Source organism: Triticum aestivum, chromosome 7D, assembly GCF_018294505.1.
Source record: "Triticum aestivum cultivar Chinese Spring chromosome 7D, IWGSC CS RefSeq v2.1, whole genome shotgun sequence".
NCBI lineage: Eukaryota > Viridiplantae > Streptophyta > Magnoliopsida > Poales > Poaceae > Triticum > Triticum aestivum.
Genome location: NC_057814.1, coordinates 243,312,839 through 243,332,122, shown reverse-complemented (window position 1 = coordinate 243,332,122; position 19,284 = coordinate 243,312,839).

The window sequence follows — 19,284 nt, the reverse complement described above, 5'->3', positions numbered from 1 at the left end:
TTTCTTACTATCCATGTAATATAACATAGCTAGTTGGGTACTTGTCTGTTCAAGCACTTATGACCCCTACGCCTGGTTTCCACGCGTACCCCGGTTTTTACATAACCGAACGGGTATTCGGATACACTCCGGGCTGTCGGGTCCGGAGGTCGAAGCCAAAAGGTCCGCCATGACAAATGATTTACAATCCGGCTAGGGACAATATATGTCACTTGAAGTACACAATCACTTAGACTTACTAAATTCTTCTTCTATACCATCCAACAGGCTGTCTAGCCTACAATCCTATTGGGAATACTTTGCGGCTAATTTCACCTGGTCATACACCAAGCTGATGGGGATCTCTTTCCCATCAGACCCCATAGGTCCGACCTCGGCCATGTGGTTCGGGTCAGCCTTGGTATATCGAGTCTTCACCATGGCCGAGGCTTCCCTTGCACCTTGTCGGCAGGCAGATATCTTCCATAATCGGAAGCACCGTCGCGCTCCCTTGAGCATCTCTACGAGCTCCCCCATGCCTCCTGGCAGGGAGGCAGATGGCCACAAGGCCTGGGCAATGCCCTGCATCACCTGCCGAACTTGTTCGAGCAGTTGTGAGAGCTCTGGCAGAAGATCACCCGCAGACCCGGGCATCTCCTCTGCGGGACGACCCGTCAGCATACCTACAGATATAACTCTATTAGCCGGTTTCTTCGCCGAACTCTATAAAAGTTCGTTCAAGCACTTACTAAAAATGCCGCGTCGAAGCCTCTTATTCTCCTTTACGGAGTCAGCAAGCTGGGCCCGAACATCTTTCAGTTCAATGCCCAGCCGGGTATTGGCATCTTGGAGATCGTTTTTCTCCCGCCTAACCTGCGTAAGCACGCGCTCGCCAGCCTCTAGCTGTCATTGAGCATGTTGCTCATCCCCTCGCACGACCTTCGGATTCACTCCGGGGTCATCTGCAGAATCTATTGTTAGATTTGCATGCATGCCGAATACTAACTGGTATATGTCATTCTTTTCGATAGGAACAAGTGTTACCAGATGGGGCCTTCTTGGACTCCTTCATTACGGCAACTGCGGCCCGTAGCTGGGCTGTGCACTGCTCCAGCTCTTGAGACAACTGGGTATTCTTCTCCGTAAGAACCTACGAAAATAATGATCCTTAAATCAGTTGTGCATACTGTTTCAAGTCTCAGGGGCTACTGATATACATAATTATCAGATTTTCTTACCCGTATATCCTTTACATACTGGTCCATGGCTCTGGCAAGACCATTTTGAGCAGCTCGGATGTACGCGTCCCCTGAGTTGAAGGCATCGAACGCCTCTTCAGAGAAACCAGGGCCGCGGAGTACGGCCCGGCGACGCCTGTGATTCATGGCACTCTCCACTTCGGAATTTGTAGCAGACAACCTATCCGCATCCTCTGTAGGAGGAACATTCGGCATTGTCCCCACATTAGCATCTGCCTCTGAGTCCGGCTCTGGAGCCCGACTGGTGGAGGCGTGGCGGCAGGCTCTCCGGATACGGTCCAGCAAGCGTTTTTCCTGCCAGGAACCATGGACGTTATTATATTTTAAAAACGACAACCATGAAGCAGGGTTCTTTTTCATACCTCTGCGACGGCGTCTCAGTCCTGACCGCCTTCCTTTTAAGCCTACCCGGTTTGGGTGCCCCTTGTTGGTGAGTCACTGCGGGTTCGGCATGGCGTCCCGAGGGCCTTCCCTGTAAGACACCATATGTGTGCGGTGGGTGAAGTGCAAAAAAGGAATCTCTCTCGGAAGTTGGGACTCCGTTTTTACTTACATGTGATGCAGGGAGCAGTCCAGGATAATCGGCTATGATGGCCACCAAGGCACCGTCGCAGCTTAACTGATGGAACATCCTGTCGATGAGCTCCACAAATATGTCCGGATCTTCTTCGAGTCCGGGGTCGAGGGCCCGGTCAGGGTCCTCTGGCTGTGGAGACAGGCTGTGGACCTCCCTCGCAGCTTTTCGCAGTTCCTGCTATGAAATAGCAAGGTAAATATTTATGACGAAGAATGCGGGAAGGTCTGGAGTAAAAAGTAGCAGCTCACCCAGTTCGGGGGGTTGTACATGGAGAATCCGTCCCGTGGCTTAATGCGGATGAACTCCTCTTCCTCTCCTTTATATAAATCGGACAGTATTTTCGCTAGAGCAGCGGCGGACTCTGGACCTTTATGGCCGCAGCGGGTGGCATCGTCTTCTCCATTGAAGTGCCACGTGGGTTGTCCTCGATATTGAAGTGGCTGCACCCCCCGCATTATACATATTGACATAACCTCGATTATTGTTAGTCCTGATTTGGCCAGCGTTTTTATCCGGCCCATCAGGTAAAGGACCTCTCTGTTATCTTCCTCCTGGGGGCTCCGAGGGCGCCAGCTGCGGTGTTTCTTCAAAGGGGCGTTATTGAACTCAGGAAGGCCCATCCGAATAGGGTCCGGAAGGGAGACGTCCTCCATATAAAACCACTCCGAAGGCCAGTCTTCGGATGTCTTCTTCGGAGTACCAGACAGGTATCCGGTGCCGGCGATGCGCCATATTTCGGCTCCGCCCACTTGATATATTGACCCCTCCTGTGTACGGGGCACGAGGCAGAATACCCTCTGCCATAGCTCGAAATGAGCTTCACAGCCCAGAAACAGCTCGCAAAGGGCGACATAGCCACCAATGTGTAATATGGAGGCGGGAGTAAGTTATGCAGCTGGAGGCCATAGAACTCCAGGAGCCCGCGGAGGAACGGATGGATTGGAAATCCAAGTCCGCTTAATAAGTAAGGGACAAGGCATACCCGCTCCCCCATGGATGGGTTGGGAAAGCTCTCCGCTTGCTCCCCGCCGTTGTAAGTGGCTAGTCCGGCTCGGACGGGGACCACATACGCAGGAGGGAGAAACCCCTGGGTCTGTATCTCTACTAATTGGCTGTGGGGGATGGAACATTTCTTCCAATTGCCTGGCTTAGTGCTACGGGAGTGAGAGGAGGAGCTGCGATGGCCGGCCATGATGGGATGGACTTTTCCGGGTGCACTCAGATGGATACTCGATGTGGGAGGATGGTGTGATCTGGATCTGAGGATCCCCGGCTCTTTAAATAGACGATTTACTCACATGGTTAGGGTGGCAAGTGTAAAAATGCCCCGGCTTCTCGCATTCGCTCAACACGTGGAAGATAGCCATTATTAGGCGCAGAAGCCAAGGAGTGCAACATTCATGGGAAGCCGGACACTACTCGACAGGTACTCGGAATTTGGAGAAGAACCCGCCTTGCAATGCCGAAGACAATCTGCGCGCTGGACTCGTCGTCATTGAAGCCTGGTTCAGGGGCTACTGAGGGAGTCCGGGATTAGGGGGTCCTCGGACAGCCGGACTATATACTTTGGCCGGACTGTTGGACTATGAAGATACAAGATTGAAGACTTCATCCCGTATCCGGGTGGGACTCTCCTTTGCGTGGAAGGTAAGCTTGGCAATTCGGATATGTAAACCTCCTCCCTTGTAACCAACTCTGTGTAACCCTAGCCCCATCCAGTGTCTATATAAACCGGAGGGTTTAGTCCGTAGGACAACAACAATCATAATCATAGGCTAGCTTCTAGGGTTTAGCCTCTACGATCTCGTGGTAGATCAACTCTTGCAATACTCATATCATCAAGATCAATCAAGCAAGAAGTAGGGTATTACCTCCATCGAGAGGGCCCGAACCTGGGTAAACATTGTGTCCCCCACCTCCTGTTACCATCCGCCTTAGACGCACAGTTCGGGACCCCCTACCCGAGATCCGCCGATTTTGACACCGACAGCAGCAAGCTGGCCCTATCCTTTTTATAGCAAAGGACAAGCCTGAACTCTTATATAATGCAAAGTGCTCCCGAGGACACATGGGAATTGTTGTCAAGTTAGTTTTCATCATGCTCATATGATTCGCGTTCGTTACTTTGATAATTTGATATGTCGGTGGACCAGTGCTTGGGTGCTACCCTTCCTTGGACATGCCCCCCACTTATGATGAACCCCTCTCGCAAGCATCCGCAACTACCAAAGAAGAATTAAGGTAAACCTAACCATAGCATGAAACATATGGATCCAAATCAGACCCTCACGAAGCAACACATAAACTAGGGTTTAAGTTTATGTCACTCTAGCAACCCATCATCTACTTATTACTTCCCAATGCCTTCCCCTAGGCCCAAATAATGGTGAAGTGTCATGTAGTCAAAGTTCACATAACACCACTAGAGGAAAGACAACATACATCTCATCAAAATATCGAACGAATACCAAATTCACATGATTACTTATAACAAGACTTCTCCCATGTCCTCAGGAACAGACGTAACTACTCAGAAGGCATATTCATAATCATAATAAGAGGAGTATTAATTATCATTAAGGATCTGAACATATGATCTTCCATCGAATAAACCAACTAGCATCAACTACAAGGAGTAATCAACACTACTAGCAACCCACAGGTACCAAAGGTTTTGGGACCTAGATCGAATACAAGAGATGAACTAGGGTTTGAGAGGAGATGGTGCAGGTGAAGATGTTGATGGAGATTGACCCCCTCTCGATGAGAGGATCATTGGTGATGACGATGGCGATGATTTCCCCCTCCCGGAGGGATGTTTCCCCAGCAGAACAGCTCCGCCGGAGCCCTAGATTGGTTCTGCCCCGGTTCCGCCTTGAGACGGCGGCGCTTCATCCCGAAAGCTCCCTTCTAATTTTTTCCAGGGTGAAAGACACCATATAGCCAAAGATGGGCACCGGAGGCCTGCCAGGGGGCCCACAAGGTCGGGGGGTGTGCCCAGGGGGGTAGGGCGCACCTCCCACACTTGTGGCTGGTTGGTGGCCCCCTCTGGTACTTTCTTCGCCCAATAATTTTTATATATTCCAAAACCATGCTCCATGAAGTTTCAGGACTTTTGGACTTGTGCGGGATAGGTCTCTAATATTTGCTCCTTTTGCAGCCCAGAATTTCAGCTGCCGGCATTCTCCCTCTTCATGTAAACCTTATAAAATAAGAGAGAAAAGGCATAAGTTTTGTGATATAATGTGTAATAACAGCCCATAATGCAATAAATATTGATATAAAAGCATGATCCAAAATGGACGTATCATCGCTCTGAATATTGAATTCAAATGGGATTTATTGGAAAGAATTAAACGCAACTCTGAATATTGGGATCTCGACGAAGGTAAGGAGTCAGGTATGACACCTAAGTTTGATTGTGTTAAATCTTTTATGGATACCGATGTTTTCCATAAATTTAGCACTAAATATGGACTTGACTCTGAGATAATAGCTTCTTTCTGTGAATCTTTTGCTACTCATGTTGATCTCCCTAAGGAGAAGTGGTTTAAATATCATCCTACCATAGAAGTAAAAGTAGCTGCACCTATTAAAGTTGAAGAATAGACTATCACTTATAATGATCCTATTGTTCCTACTACTTATGTTGAGAAACCACCTTTCCCTGTTAGAATGAAGGATCATGCTAAAGCTTCAACTGTGGTCCATAAAAGCAATATTATTAATTATAAACCTCCTGAGCAAGTTAAAGTTGAACCTAATATTGCTATTGTTAAAGATCTCTTGGCTGATAATATTGATGGGCATGTTATTTATTTCCGTGAAGAGACTACTAGAATTATTAAACCTTGTGCTAAAGATCAACATAGACCTGTGGTAGGCATGCCTGTTATTTCTGTTAAAATAGGAGATCATTGTTATCATGGCTTATGTGACATGGGTCCTAGTGCTAGTGCAATACCTATTGACTTATACAAAGAAATTATGCATGATATTGCACCCACTGAGTTAGAAGATATTGATGTCACAATTAAACTTGCCAATAGGGATACTATTTCACCCATGGGAATTGTTAGAGATGTTGAAGTATTGTGTGGGAAACTAAATATACTGCTGATTTTCTTGTTCTTGGTTCCCCACAAGATAGCTTTTGTCCCATTATATTTGGTAGACCCTTCTTGAACACTGTTAATGCTAGGATAGACTGCGAAAAGGATGTTGTTACTATTGGTCTAGGTGGTATGTCTCATGAGTTTAATTTCTCTAAATTTTGTAGACAACACCGTGAAGAGGAATTGCCTAGTAAGGATGAAATTATTGGTCTTGCTTCTATTGCCGTACCTCCTAGTGATCCTTTAGAACAATATTTGCTAGACCATGAAAATGATATGTTTATGAATGAAAGAAGGGAAATAGATGAAGTATTCTTTAAACAGGAACCTATCCTGAAACACAATTTGCCTATTGAAATCCTAGGGGATCCTCCTCCACCCAAGGGTGATCTCGTGTTTGAGCTTAAACCGTTGCCTGATACTCTTAAATATGCTTATCGTGATGAGAAAAAGGTATATCCTATTATTATTAGTGCTAACCTTTCAGAGCATGAAGAAGAGAGATTATTGAAAACTCTGAACAAGCACTGTGCTGCTATTGGTTAGACTCTTGGTGATCTTAAGGGCATTAGTCCCACTCTATGTCAACACAAAATAAATTTGGAGAAAGATGCCAAACCAGTTCGTGATCACCAACGACGGCTGAATCCTAAGATGAAAGAAGTGGTAAGAAAGGAAATACTAAAGCTCCTTGAGGCAGGTATAATTTATCTCGTTGCTGATAGTCAGTGGGTAAGTCCTGTCCATTGTGTTCCTAAGAAAGGAGGTATTACTGTCGTTCCTAATGATAAAGATGAATTGATCCCGCAAAGAATTATTACAGGTTATAGGATGGTAATTGATTTCTGCAAATTAAATAAGGCTACTAAAAAGGATCATTACCCCTTACCTTTTATCGATCAAATGCTAGAAAGATTATCCAAACATACACATTCTTGCTTTCTAGATGGTTATTCTGGTTTCTCTCAAATACATGTGTCAGCTGATGATCAATCTAAGACCACTTTCACTTGTCCTTTCATTACTTTTGCTTATAGACGTATGCCTTTTGGTTTATGTAATGCACCTGCTACCTTTCAAAGATGCATGATGGCTATATTCTCTGACTTTTGTGAAAAGATTTGTGAGGTTTTCATGGATGATTTCTCCATCTATGGATCCTCTTTTGATGATTGCTTGAGCAACCTTGATTGAGTTTTGCAGAGATGTGAAGACACTAACCTTGTCTTGAACTGGGAAAAGTGCCACTTTATGGTTAATGAAGGTATTGTCTTGGGGCATAAAGTTTCTGAAAGAGGTATTGAAGTTGATAAAGCCAAGGTTGATTCTATTGAAAAGATGCCATGTCCCAAGGACATCAAAGGTATAAGAAGTTTCCTTGGTCACGCCGGTTTTTATAGGAGGTTCATTAAGGACTTCTCAAAAATTTCTCGGCCTCTGACTAATTTATTGCAAAAAGATATACCATTTGTCTTTGATGATGATTGTGTTGAAGCATTTGAAATACTTAAGAAAGCATTGATCTCTGCACCTATTGTTCAGCCACCTGATTGGAATTTACCCTTTGAAATTATGTGTGATGCTAGTGATTATGCTGTAGGTGCTGTTCTAGGGCAAAGAGTTGATAAGAAATTAAATGTTATTCAATATGCCAGTAAAACTCTATACAATGCTCAGAAAAATTATGCTACTACTAAAAAAGAATTCTTAGCAGTTGTATTTGCTTGTGATAAGTTCAGACCTTATATTGTTGATTCTAAAGTAACTATTCACACTGATCATACTACTATTAAATATCTTATGGAAAAGAAAGATGCTAAACCTAGACTTATTAGATGGGTTCTCTTGCTACAAGAATATGATTTGCATATTATTGATAGAAAGGGAGCTGAGAACCCCGTTGCAGACAACTTGTCTAGGTTAGAAAATGTTCTTGATGACCCACTACCTATTGATGATAGCTTTCCTGATGAACAATTAAATGTCGTAAATGCCTCTCGTACTACTCCATGGTATGCTGATTATGCTAATTACATCGTTGCTAAATTCATACCACCTAGTTTCACACACCAACAAAAGAAAAAGTTTTTCTATGATTTAAGACATTACTTCTGGGATGACCCACTTCTTTATAAAGAAGGAGTAGATGGTGTTATTAGATGTTGTGTACCTGAGCATGAACAGGAACAGATCCTACGCAAGTGTCACTCCAAGGCTTATGGAGGACACCACGCTGGAGATAGAACTGCACATAAGGTATTGCAATCCGGTTTTTATTGGCCTACTCTCTTCAAGGATGCCCGTAAGTCTGTTCTATATTGTGATGAATGTCAAAGAATTGGTAATATTAGTAGACGTCAAGAAATTCCTATGAATTATTCACTTGTTATTGAACCGTTTGATGTTTGGGGCTTTGATTATATGGGACCTTTTCCTGCCTCTAATGGATATACACATATTTTAGTTGCTGTTGGTTACGTTACTAAGTGGGTAGAAGTTATTCCAACTAGTAGTGCTAATCATAACACTTCTATTAAAATGCTTAAAGAAGTTATTTTTCCGAGGTTTGGAGTCCCTAGATATTTAATGATTGATGGTGGTTCACATTTTATTCATGGTGCTTTCCGAAAAATGCTTGCTAAATATGATGTTAATCATAGAATTGCATCTTTTTATCACCCACAGTCTAGTGGTCAAGTAGAATTGTGCAATAGAGAGCTCAATTTAATTTTGCAAAAGACTATTAATAGATCTAGAAAGAATTGGTCCAAGAAACTGGATGATGCATTATGGGCTTATAGAACTGCATATAAGAATCCTATGGGTATGTCTCCGTATAAAATGGTTTATGGAAAAGCATGTCACTTACCTCTTGAACTAGAACATAAGGCTTATTGGGCTATTAAAGAGCTCAATTATGATTTCAAACTTGCCGGTGAGAAGAGGTTATTTGACATTAGCTCACTTGATGAATGGAGAACCCAAGCCTATGAGAATGCCAAATTGTTTAAAGAAAAGGTTAAAAGATGGCATGACAAAAGGATACAAAAGCATGAGTTTAATGTAGGTGATTATGTATTGCTATACAACTCACGTTTAAGATTTTTTGCAGGAAAACTTCTCTCTAAATGGGAAGGCCCTTACGTTATCGAGGAGGTCTATCGTTCCGGTGCCATAAAAATCAACAACTTCGAAGGCACAAATCCGAAGGTGGTAAACGGTCAAAGAATCAAACACTATATCTCAGGTAGTCCTATAAATGTTGAAACCAATGTTATTGAAACCGTAACCCCGGAGGAATATATAAGGGACACTTTCCGGAACGTTTCAGACTCCGAAAAGGAATAGGTATGTGGTACGGTAAGTAAACCGACTCCAAAATAGTTCTAATGGCAATTTTTCTCCGTTTTGGAATATTTAGAAAAATAGAAAAATAAGAAGCAGTCCGGGAAGGACACGAAGGCTCCACGAGGGTGGAGGGCGCGCCCTACCCTACTGGGCGCGCCCCCCTACCTCGTGGGCACCTCGTGTGCTCTCCGGACTCCGTTTTCTTGCACGATACGTATTTTGGTCGGTAAAAATTCATTATATAATCTCCCGAAGGTTTTGACTCCTGTGCAAATACCCTCTATTTTCGTTTCGAGCTGTTTCTCTGACAGATCTAGATCATCATGACGTCTCCAAGCGGCCCCAAGGACAAGTTCTTCGAGAAGTTCATCAACCCCTACCTCACGGAGGTGCTGCAACACCCGCAAACCATTGAGATGCGTGATGGGTTGCTGCACATCCGCGATGTTGAGGGACAACGGAGGACCGGAAGCGTGGAGACAAGGCTTGAAGCAATGGAGCAACAAGTTTTCAAGTGCCAGGAGATGGTGGAGCATGGACTTGACTCCAATCACATAATGATCACGGAGTTCACCAACAACCACAAGCTGGATGCCAAGGACATTGGGGAGGCCATCTTCAAGCTCCACAAGAAAATCGAGCACCTCCAAGCCCAAATCTATGACCTACAAAACCAAAACTGTGAGTATGAATATAGATTCAAGAGGATGAGTTTGGCTGCAGATTTAAGGATCCCGGAGACTCGATCATCCTTCTATGATAGTGAGCCTATGCCTTGGAAGATGGACGACAAGCCTACATCATCAACAATCCCTTCACCAGCAAAGGAGACATAATCACATGGGTATGGGCACTCCCCTTGGCAGCTGCCAAGCTTGGGTGAGGTGCCCCGGTATCGTATCACCATCACATCTCCTTTCTTTATCGTTTTTCTTAGTTCGATCATATTAGTAGTATCTTGATCTAGTAGAATAAAGTTTTGGTATGATCTAGTTTCGAGTTTTGCTTTATGATCCCTCTATGTAATCGAGTCCGTGAGCTATATATAATAAAGATTAGTGTTGAGTCAAGGGTTTGATTATCTTGCTATGATTTTGAGTGAATAAAGAAAACAGAAAAGAATAAAAAGAAACAAAGAGATCATATTGATTTTATGGAGAGTAATGACTTCACATAGAAAGAGTATGATGATTAAAAGTTGTTGAGAGTTGACAAACATAGCTTTGGTCATCGTTGCAATTAATAGGAAGTAATAAAGAAAGAGAGGTTTCACATATAAATATACTATCTTGGATATCATTTATGATTGGGAGCGCTCATTAAAATATGACATGCTAAAGAGTTGATGTTGAACAAGGAAGACAACGTAATGGGTTATGTTTTCTTATATCTAAGATAAAGTATATTGTCATGGATCATCCAACTTGTTGAGCTTGCCTTTCCCCCTCATGCTAGCCAAATTCTTTGCACCAAGTACAGATACTACTTGTGCTTCCAAAAACCCTTAAACCAGTTTTGCCATGAGAGTCCACCATTTCTACCTATGGATTGAGTAAGATCCTTCAAGTATGTTGTCATCGGTGCATGCAATAAAATTGCTTTCTAAAAATGTATGATTGATTGGTGTGGAGGAAATAAGCTTTATACGATCTTGTGATGTGGAAGAAATAAAAGCGACGGACTGCATAATAAAGGTTCATATCACAAGTGGCAATATAAAGTGATGTTCTTTCGCATTAAGATTTTGTGCATCCAATCCTAAAAGCGCATGGCAACCTCTGCTTCCCTCTGCGAAGGGCCTATCTTTTATTATCTTCTACCTTATGCAAGAGTCAAGGTGATCTTCACCTATCCTTTTTACATTTTATCCTTTGGCAAGCACAGTATGTTGGAAAGATCCTGATATATATATATATATATATATATATATATATATATATATATATATATAAAATTGGATGTAAGTTAGCATGAACTATTATTGTTGACATTACCCTTGAGGTAAAAGGTTGGGAGGCGAAACTATAAGCCCCTATCTTTCTCTGTGTCCGATTAAAACTCCGTAACCACAAGTATTGCGTGAGTGTTAGCAATTATGAAAGACTAAATGATAGTTGAGTATGTGGACTTGCTAAAAACCTCTGACATAGGCTCTTTCTGATGTTACGATAAATTGCAATTGCCTCAATGACTGATATTATAGTTTGTTGGTTCTCAATAAAGTTTCTGATTCATACTTTGCATTGTGACTAAATTATTACTTGAGCATAAGAAATCATATGACAATATCCATATATGTTGCTGTTATGAGAATAATCATGATGCCCTCATGTCCGTATTTTATTTTATCGACACCTCTACCTCTAAACATGTCGACATATTTATCGTTTTCGGCTTCCGCTTGAGGACAAGCGAGGTCTAAGCTTGGGGGAGTTGATACGTCCATTTTGCATCATGCTTTTATTTCGATATTTATTGCATTATGGGCTGTTATTACACATTATGTCACAATACTTATGCTTATTCTCTCTTATTTTACAAGGTTTAGATAAGGAAGGAGAATGCCGGTAGCTGGAATTCTGGGCTGGAAAAGGAGCAAATATTAGAGACCTATTCTGCACAACTCCAAAAGTCCTGAAACTCCACGAAAGTTATTTTTGGAAATTATAAAAAATACTGAGCGGAAGAAATATAACAGGGGGCCCACACCCTGGCCACGAGGGTGGGGGGCGCACCCTACCCCCCTGGGCGCACCCCCTGCCTCGTGGGCCCCCTGTTGGCCCTCCGGTGCCCATCTTCTGCTATATGAAGTCTTTCGTCCGAAGAAAAATCATAAGCAAGCTTTCGGGACGAGACTCCGCCGCCACGAGGCGGAACCTTGGCGGAACCAATCTAGGGCTCCGGCAGAGCTGTTCTGCTGGGGACACTTCCCTCCGGGAGGGGGAAATCATCGCCATCGTCATCACCAACGCTCCTCTCATCTGGAGTGGGCCAATCTCCATCAACATCTTCACCAGCACCATCTCCTCTCAAACCCTAGTTCATCTCTTGTATCCAATTCTTGTCTCTAAGTCTGGGATTGGTACATGTAGGTTGCTAGTAGTGTTGATTACTCCTTGTATTTGATGCTAGTTGGTTTATTTGGTGGAAGATCATATCTTCAGATCCTTTATGCATATTAATACTCCTCTGATTATGTACATGAATATGCTTTGTGAGTAGTTACATTTGTTCCTGAGGACATGGGAGAAGTCTTGCTATTAGTAGTCATGTGAATTTGGTATTCGTTCGATATTTTGATGAGATGTATGTTGTCTATCCTCTAGTGGTGTTATGTGAACGTCGACTACATGAAACTTCACCATTATTTGGGCCTAGAGGAAGGCATTGGGAAGTAATAAGTAGATGATGGGTTGCTAGAGTGACAGAAGCTTAAACCCTAGTTTATGTGTTGCTTCGTAAGGGGCTGATTTGGATCCATATGTTTCATGTTATGGTTAGGTTTACCTTAATACTTCTGTTGTAGTTGCGGATGCTTGCAATAGAGGTTAATCATAAGTGGGATGCTTGTCCAAGTAAGGGCAGAACCCAAGCACCGGTCCACCCACATATCAAATTATCAAAGTACTGAATGCGAATCATATGAACGTGATGAAAACTAGCTTGACGATAATTCCCATGTGTCCTCGGGAGCGCTTTTCTCTATATAAGAGTTTGTCCAGGCTTGTCCTTCGCTACAAAAAGGATTGGGCCACCTTGCTGCACTTTATTTACTTTTGTTACTTGTTGCTCGTTACCAATTATCTTATCACAAAACTATCGGTTACCTATAATTTCAGTGCTTGCAGAGAATACCTTGCTGAAAACTGCTTATCATTTCCTTCTGCTCCTTGTTGGGTTCGACACTCTTACTTATTGAAAGGACTACGATAGATCCCCTATACTTGTGGATCATCAGGAAACCAGCTCGCCATGACTCGGTTGTCCCCCTTCACGGCCTGAATGCTGATGGTGTAGAGTAGGAGGAACTCCATGGGGTTGGCGCTGCCGTCGTAGCTGGGAGGGAGCTCCGGCTTGAATTCATCAGGCCACACCACACGGCGCGGCCTGATGTCTACTACGCAACCTTCTTCTTGTAGACTTGTGTTGGGCCTCCAAGCGCAGGGTTTTGTAGGACAGTAGCAAATTTCCCTCAAGTGGATGACCTAAGGTTTATCAATCCGTGGGAGGCGTAGGATGAAGATGGTCTCTCTCAAACAAGCCTGCAACCAAATAACAAAGAGTCTCTTGTGTCCCCAACACACCCAATATAATCACTACAAAAAAAGACACATCCGTAACATTTGGGCCGAACGAAAAAAAAATCTGTCATACTTATGACACTTCTATGATGATAATTGTGACAAAACCCGGTATCATCATAGATGTGGTGGGGTCCTACTTCTATGACAAAAAATCATGACAGAAAATGGGCTTTTCGTCCTGGGTGGGCCGGAGACGCAGCTGCATGACATTCTTTGGGCCGTCCATGACGGAAAAAACTGTGGTAGAACCGAGGGCAAGGAAAATATCGGGGTGTTCCCGGTTACGGTGGGTGGTCGGGGCCGAGCGATGCGCGTTTCTCTTATACACGCACACGCGTGGGTGCGAGGCGTTGGGCTCTAACTGAACCCGAGCGAGGCGTTGGGCTCTAACTAAACCCGAGCGATTGCACTGCAGGCTACGCGTTACTGAACCCGAGCGATCGATCGATGGCTGTTAACTGAACCCGATCGAGCGATTCCTTCGCTACTGCTGCTAACTGAAGCCGATCGATGCTGCCTCTGGATGAACAGTGAGCATTGTTGGGGGGGTTTGGATGAACAGTTCCCGGTGGGGGTGGATGAACAGGACTCCGTGCTGTTGCCTCTGGATGAACAGGACCCGATCGATCGAGCCGGTTGGGGCTGGATGAACAGGACCCCGTGGAGGGCAGGATGAACAGGACCACCCCATGGAGGGCAGGATGAATAGTAGACGGTGGAGGGCTGGATGAACAGTAGCCCGTGGAGGGGTGGTTGAACAGGAGCCCGTGGAGAGGGCTGGTTGAACAGTAGCCGGTGGAGTAGCACGCGGTGGAGGCAGGATGAACAGGAGCCCGTGGATGAACAGTCGCAGGTGGAGGCTGGAGAAGGTCGACGGTGGATGAACAGTAGCCCGTGGAGGCTGGAGGGGGTCGACGGTGGAGATGAACAGTATCCCGTGGAGTCCCGTTTTGCGGTACGCCACACCCCTCCCGATGAACAGGACCCCCGTTTCGACCGTAGCTCTCCAACACAAGTCCGTTTCCTCCGTTTTGCGGTACACCACACCCCTCCCGATCAACAGGACCCCCATTTCGACCATAGGAGGTCCGTTTCCTCCATTTTGCGGTATGCTAGACCCCTCCCGATGAACAGGATCCTGTTTTGAACGTGGCCGGTCGAACACAAGGCCGTTTCCTCCGTTCTGCGGTATGCCAGGCCTCGTTTCGATCGGCTGTTCCGTCCAAGCCCTCCCGATGAACACGACGACGCATTCCGTTCTGACCCAGCAGGTTGGCTCCCCATGAACACGACGATGACGTTGTTTCTCCATTCCGACCCAGCCATGTGCACGAGCCCTGGCCGTACGTACGCGCGAGTAGGCGTTCGAGACCCCGCCCGTATGTACGTACGTGGCCGTATTTACTTTCTTGCACCCTGGCCGTTGTACGTACGTGTACATGCTACGTGCGTGCCTCTACTATGACACGTGCATGCCTCTACATCAACCAGTATGTACGTACATGTTCGTGACCAGAATGACAACGCTACGTACGCTTCGACCAGGTGGGTCCCGACTGTCAGGCACTTCCTTGCATGCGAAGATGTAGTTGGTTGGTCCAAGCAGTCAGGGGGTGAATCATTTTTTTGCCCGGACGCACTTCCTTGCATGCGAAGATTTAGCTAGTGGGTCCCAGGAGTCAGGGGGAAATGTTTTTTTCGCGAAATACGGTGGCCCGTTCGGTTGGTCCCCGCCGTCAGGTGGAAGAATAATTATTTTGCGCGTAATAAGGAGGCACTTCCTTGCTGCGGCCGTGGACCCAGCTGTCAGCCTCTCCAAGTACAGTCCACGTCCGATGGAAGCCGTTCCTTGACCACGTTGACCACGACGCGCCGAGAGCACCAGGGCGGTGGACGATGGCGAGGCCTAGGAAGGGGACGACGCGGAGCCAGGGAAGACGCGGCAGTGGATGCCCACACGTAGAGGAGTACGAGGGTTCACTGGTTCGCTGCAGTGTGAGGCTGTCGTCGCCGCAAAATAACAGGGGGTGTGGGTGAGTAGAGGGATGGCCTGGCCAGCTGTGGGAATAGTAGGGGCGGTGAGGCCTTCGCGGCAGCACAGCCGGCCACGGGAGGCAGGAGCGTGCGGCACGACCGGCGCTGCTTTGGGCAGCTGGAGCAACAAGACCAGAGGTTGAAGAAGCACTACGGCCGTTGGATGGACATCGTACGGTCACTGGAGCTAGAATCGTTCATATTGACTAAGTTGACAAAGCACTCCATCCCCGTCAACTTAGTAGGCCCACAAGTCAGCCTCCCACCAAGGTGGGTCCCAACCAGCAGGGGGAGTATTCATTTTTTTGTGCGTAATAAGGAGGCACTTCCGGTGGGTCCGAGCTGACAGCGGGGGGGGAACATTTTTTCGCGCAATACGGTGGCCCGTCCGGTGGGTCCCAGCAGTCAGGGGGAAACATTTTTTTCACGAAATACGGTGGCCCGTCTGGTAGGTCCCTGCTGTCAGGTGGAGGAATCGTTATTTTCCGCGTAATAAGGAGGCACTTCTTTGCTGCCGTCGTGGACCCAGTTGTCAGCCTCCGATGGAAGCCGATGGAAGCCGTTCCTTGACCACATTGACCACGCCGCGCCGAGAGCACCAGGGCGGTGGACGACGGCGAGACCTAGGAAGGGGACGACGCGGAGCCGGGGAAGACGTGGCAGTGGAAGCCCGCGCGGAGAGGAGTACGAGGGTTCACTGGTTCGGCTGCGGTGTGAGGCTGCCGTCACCTTGGAATAACAGGGGGTGTGGGTGAGTAGAGGGATGGCCTGGCCAGCGGTGGGAGTATTAGGGGCGGTGAGGCCTCCACGGCATCACAGCCAGCCACGGGAGGCAGGAGCACGCGGCACGACCGGCGCTACTTTGGGCGGCTGGAGCAAGAAGACCAGAGGTTGAAGAAGCACTACGGCCGTTGGATAGACATCGTACGGCCACTGCAGCTAGAATCGTTTATATTGACTAAGTTGACAAAGCCCTTGGTACGCGTCAACTTAGTAGGCCCACAGGTCAGCCTCCGAAACGGTGCGCCCCAGATGTCAGGGGGAGGAATCATTTTTTGGGCGGCTGAAGCAAGAATATTCGAGATTGAAGAAGAAGCATGACTTCCGTTGGATGGACATCCAACGGCCACAGCTGCCAAAACCGTGTGTTGTTGACAAAGCCTTGCATACACGTCAACTTAGTTTTTTTTAGGGGACGCGTCAACTTAGAAGGCCCACAAGTGTGTGGCAGAGAACATGTAGCCCATTTACGATTTATAAGAATGTACAGCCCATTTTTTTATTCTAATGGAATTTACTACAGCCCATTTACTGTTTGTTAAAAGTACAGCCCATTTTCTAGCTAGGACAACGATTAATAACTTCAACCAACCGCTCAAAACAGAATTAAAAAATCCCACATTTTATGGGATCCGAAATATTTTTATCCGAAATTTCTAGTCAGATTAAATATAATATCAAAATAAAGTTGTGTTACGTTAAAATCCAACGAAATACTGCGCGCGCAACAAGTAATGAAATTAAAATTTTCAAATTCCGAAAATAAATTTATTTTTTAAACTAATTACGCGTTTGGTGCATTTTTTTATAGTTACTGCCCAGTTATTATAATTACATCCCATTTATTATTTCTTAAAGTTCATTTTCTTGTTAAGCCTAATGCATACCTCCTAGGAAAGTTTGCAACCCAGCGGGGCGGAGAATAACAAGTTGACCCGGATATCGTGTACAACTGTCGGCCCAGTTGCATTGCTGATGTTGAAAAAAAGGCCTGTGTAGTACAGTACAACCTAACATGGCTACTCAGCCCACATTCAGCGACGCCAGAAAGGCCCAAACAAGGCTTCTGTACAACTTTTTGAAGTCACTGAGCTCAATTAATAACTTAAGAAAAAAAGTTAGGTTACAGTGGAACCTAATTAAAAGTTGTCACGAGCAAAGAAATAATTCAACGGGTCCCACTTGTGCGTGTGTGTGTGTGAGAGAGAGAGAGAGAGAGAGACCCATCGGTCGATGCTCGTAAATACATCTTTCAGCCATGTGCATTGCTGATGCTCAGTAAAAACATATATAGTTGACACAATCATATAGAACATCATAACACACTGAACTTGCATACAAAAATTTCACACAGGCGGCACAATCAGGATGGAAGCAGTGGATCGCTACGGGTAGGGCTATGTTGAAACCAACGAACTCGTACATAATGGTTCATCATCTTTATCAATGACAGGGAAATATCTTGAATGTTGTGCAAAGAAAACAGACAGACAACACAATAAGTTCTGCTAGCACATTAAGTTGACGTACAACCCTTTCTAAAAAAGTTCAGGTACAAAATTAGAACATGTCACAATCAAATGTACTGGCACATCAGTGATTCAAACCCATAGCTCGGATTTAACTAGTATCTGACAAGATTCAGTTGTTACCTCAAATTAGAGCACATCCAGGCAGCCAGCCCTGCCTCTTCTCCCAAAGAAGCAGTGGCCTCCGCCGCGCGATGGAGTAGGCCCGGTACCATCCATCGTTCCGAGCAACACGGGGAAAGTCTGACGTTGACTCCTGTAATGGACGTCGTCGACGGACCCTGGCACCAGCGGCGGCGGCAGGACTTCGATTGATGGATTGACCACTTCTTCGACATGCACGAACACTCGATACAGGTACATCCCTAACGTGCTCCACGGCGGCCTTGGTGGCGACGAATAGTACAACCCTGGTTCCTGCACCGGTATCTCAACACCAATCACCTTCGGTATGGTGGACGACTTCTTCATCCATGCCATAACCGCCAGAGCCCAGCTGTCTGGAGGAACAAACATACTTACGAGCTCACCTCCAAGGTCGTTGATAAGCTCATTCATGGACTCGCTGTTCCAAGCACGTCGAGGCATGCCGTGGAAGGTAAGCTTTGTTAAAAACTCAAGCTCAGAGGGCACCGAGCCCCATCCTGGGTGCCACCGATCAAAGCTCACCAGCGCGCCATCGCAGAACAAACGTCGGGAAGATTTGAACTCACGACTGCAGTCGAAAGTTGTCCGGAACCTAACGAAGAAATCAGCCGATGGCGGACAGACTTCGACGAGCAAGTCACTTATTTCGATGCCGTGCGCAGTGCCAAGAGCTTTGACAAGGTCGTCCGGCGAGACGGGAGGCCGGTCGCGGTTGATGGTTACCATCAGCACTTTGCCGGCAAACTGGTCGTCAAGCGCTGCCATGCCACTGTTGAGCGACAGCACGCAGCGACCGAAGGCAGGACGGACCTCAGGATATCCGGCTCGGAGATCCGCGTTGACCGGCGACATGATAGTGTGCTTGAGTACAGGGAGTACAGGAGGGGGATTTGGGGGAACTGGAGTAGGAATCGAGATTCCAGAGGTGGGGGAGGGGCGGGAGATTGGGGATGAAAAGGTAGCTTGAATTTCAAACACGCGCCAATATGCTCTCGGTGCGCAAGCGCACGAAAACACCAGTGGCGCCCACATGTCGGCCTAAGAGTCCTTATTCTTTCTTTTTTGGAGAGCCCGGCCTTTTTTTGAGGATCTTTTGAGAGCCCGGCCTGAGAGTCATAATTGACCTTTTTGGCATTGCGTTACTACTCGGCCCATATTCAACGACACCTCACTGGCCCAAACAAGTGTACATCATCGAAAAGATACTCAGCT